This window comes from Haemorhous mexicanus, chromosome 11 (genome assembly GCF_027477595.1).
Source record: "Haemorhous mexicanus isolate bHaeMex1 chromosome 11, bHaeMex1.pri, whole genome shotgun sequence".
Lineage (NCBI taxonomy): Eukaryota > Metazoa > Chordata > Aves > Passeriformes > Fringillidae > Haemorhous > Haemorhous mexicanus.
The window spans coordinates 21,499,046-21,502,731 of record NC_082351.1 but is presented as its reverse complement, the minus strand read 5'-3'; positions in this window follow the sequence as shown (position 1 = coordinate 21,502,731).

Genomic DNA, 3,686 nt, shown 5'->3' with positions numbered 1-3,686 from the left:
GGAGGCTCCCAGAGCTGGAGGGGCCTGGAGAGCCCCACACTCACCACAGAATGTGACTACAGCACCTTACACCCAGCTCCAGGCACACCATGAAAACCAAACCTCTGTCCTGACAATGGCTGGGCTCTGATCCTGGATGTATTTCTGTGGATTCTGGGATTCCATGGGTCTTGGGCAGAAGGGAAAACACAGACCACCAGCACGTGGATTTTGCACTTACTATCCTGAGTGGTTCATATTTAACTGTCTGTAATTGTATTGATACTTCAATGTTTATATTTAACTGTTTGTGGTTTTCCTTAAATAGTTACATTTAACTGATTTCATTTATTATTGAATGTTTAACTGTTTGTATTTTTCTTTATATACTTACATTTAACTGTTTGTGTTGATACTTCAATGTTTATATTTAACTGTTTGTATTTATGTTTTCCCTTAAATACTTAAATTTAACTGTTTTTATTTATTCTTAAAATGTTTATACTTAACTGTTTGTATTTGTATTTTTCCTTATATACTTACATTTAACTATCTGTATTCATTCCTAAACTTTTATATTTACCCATTTGTATTTTTCCTTATATACTTACATTTAGCTGTTTGTAGTTATTCTTAAACGTTTATCTTTAACTGTTTGTATTTTCAGGGCTGGAGCTCGAGTGGTGTTTGGGATCAGCCCTCCCTGCACAGAGCACCAAAGCCAGGCTGCCTCTCCCACCTCATCCTTCCCCATTTCCAAACCCTGAAAATCCTCTTTTCTACCAGGTTTTTTTATTTTTTTCTTCAGGAACATTTGGAAGGCGCCACCACGACTCAAGAGCATCCCGTCTCTGCTCAGACAGACACAAATAAATCCCTTTTATTTGGAATGAAAACTTCCTTCCCTCCCCAAAGCGCCATATCACAGCACTATTTATACACAACATTTATTTTCCGTTTCTGCTGAGAATTATTTTTCAGCAGCACATCCTGCTGTGACGCACGAGAAACCTTTGTGCGGAATCTCGTGTTGGCTTTTCTTTGGAAGGAGGGAAAGGCGGAATTTGTCTGACGTGGGTGGCAAAGGATGCTGAAATGCAATTGCTGAGTGCCCTCTCGTGATGCCAGGAGGAAACAGCTCCGCTGCCTCCTGCCGGGCTGCTGAAGAGCTGCCGAACACCTTTTTTTTAAATAAAATCCTCATTTTAAAATAAATCTTACCCTCCGTGTGCACTTCATTCCTGTATTTACCAAGAATTTCCATTTGTGTTGCTCAGGAAAAGCTCTCTAGAGCCGCTCTGGCAGCACAAATTGAATGGAAGGCACAGATTCCAGCTCGTTTTATTGGACTTGGAAAATCAAAAATGCCATATTTTACCTTTATCCTCCCTTGTTTCACCAGTCCTGTCCTTCTCAAGCTCAGCAAACAGATACTGAGTTTTTTTCCAATCACTCTCTTATTGTTTATAGAGCATCCAGAGAGCCCCTTGCATTTAAAAGTAAAAAAGGAATCCCCCAACATAACACAAAAAAGGAACCCCCAACACACCTGTGTGTGAACTGAAAACAGGAGAAAAGCAGGCAAACTAAAATAACACCAAAACCAGGGTGAAATATGAGGGTGTTTTATAAAACAGCACCACTGGATCTTGTTGGTGCAGCTGTGCCAACCCCTCCCTGTTTAAAACTGAAGGATTAATCCATATATTGGGAGTTATCCCCTCCTCTTAACAACACTGGGGATTTTTTGTAAAGAAGTTTTCCCCCGAATGGAGGAATATTCCTGAGATTCCATTGTGGCTTTGTGCCATGCCAGGTTCCATGGCAAGGCTGGGCTTGGTCACAGGCTCTGAAATGCAGAGGCTGCAGGAGCACAACGATGCCATCACTGGGAATTTCTGGAGGAAGAGCCCCAGGAGCTGGAACCAGGATTCACTTTGTGGTTACAGAGGTGTTGCAGAAGGGTGGGAGGTGGTGGGGATTTGGGAGCATCCTGTGAGCAGAGTCACAGAGCACAGTTCTGTACTGATGGCAGACTGATGACTGACTCCAGGGCCATTGCTTTGGGACTGGAATTCCCAGCTTTCTTTAGGGATGGTGACTCCATGATTTAATTGATTTACCCCCTGTAGGACAGATGTTTTCTGGTTCTACTCCCACGTGTCTGAGTTATTTCTGGAGCCCCCAGCTTTAACCTGGCTGTGATGGCAATACTGGCTCACCTCCACCTGAGGAGAGGCTGCCAGGGGTGAGAAAGAGGGAGTGGAATTCTTGACTCTGTTTCAATCCACTTTTTACATAAATTACCATTTCCTTGTTTTCCTGAAACACGTAAACTTCATTATGGTAATAAAGGTGCAGGGAAAAAGGCAAAAAATGGATTTTTCTCTCCCAAATCCTTATTCCCCTTCACTCTCTGATGCACCAAACTGTTTCCTACCCCTGGCATTTGCAGGGCTTGCTCAGCATCTGATTCCCACAAAGCAGAGCAGGACCAAACTCCTCATTCCCAGTCCCAGGAGTGAGCAAATCCATTGCAAATGTTCCTTCTCCCTGCACAGGGCCAGATTTCCATCCCAGGGAGTGGCAGTGACAGCTCTGCACTGCCTGAGTCAGCACAAAGTGACAAATCACCAGCAGGAGCTGCTGGCAGCTCTGAACCAGGGTTTTATTAGAGGAATTGCTTTTGTCAATTTAGAGAGTTTGCTTTGCTGATGACAAGGAGATGCTTGAATGACTGATTTTTTTAAATATTTACAAGCAGATATTTATAACCTCTGGCCGTTTGTCACTAAGTTTTCCACGTATGAGAGAGTTGTAATCAACTTCATTACAGAGAATATTTGCTTTCCCTTTTTGCTGCTACACTAACAAAAAAAGGCTTTTAATAATAAATAGCATTTCCTAGAGTGAAAGGCATGGAAGTTGTGTCAGCTTTGAAGAGCCCTTCCCATCCCTGCTCAGCAAAAGTAGAATTTGAGTAGAAAGTTGTGTAGTGAAGAGTAATTTACAGGTTTTCTTCTGACTTTGTTTTCTTAAAACTTTCAAAAAGTCTTGTTTATTATCCTCTTATTTAGGTTAAATAAGTACTTCTGATACCTGGTCTGTGCTGTCATTTATTACTGCTTAATTCAGCTTGACCTCCCTCCTTCAGCCAAACACTCACTGTACCAAAAAGAAAAGCAACAACGATCTAAAATATCCATTTTCTGCTCATCTGACTGCTTTGCCATCTCTGCTGCTGCTCAAAGCTTCTCGAAACACCAACAACAGGGCTCTGATCACAATGAAGTGTTCCACCAGCAGGGAGAAATGAATGGAGGATGTGATAAGGGCAGAACCAGATGAGAAAATTGGGAAGATCCCTCCCTGGCAGGGTGGGCAGCCCTGGCACAGGTGCCCAGAGCAGCTGGGGCTGCCCCTGGATCCCTGGCAGTGCCCAAGGCCAGGCTGGGAGGGAACTGGAGAACACTGGGACAGTGGGAGGTGTCCCTGCCATGGCAGGGGTAGAATTGGATGCTCCCTGCCAATCCAAACCACTCTGGGATTTGAGCATTGTTTTTTCTATTCCTGGTTTATCAAAGTCCAAACCCACTCAAAAAACAGTGAAAGATTTTGTGCTTCATATTCACACCAGGCAGAACTGAATCCTCTCACTCAAAGCTTAAGCAGGCACAACTTTTTCCCCTTATCCAATTCTGTCTCTG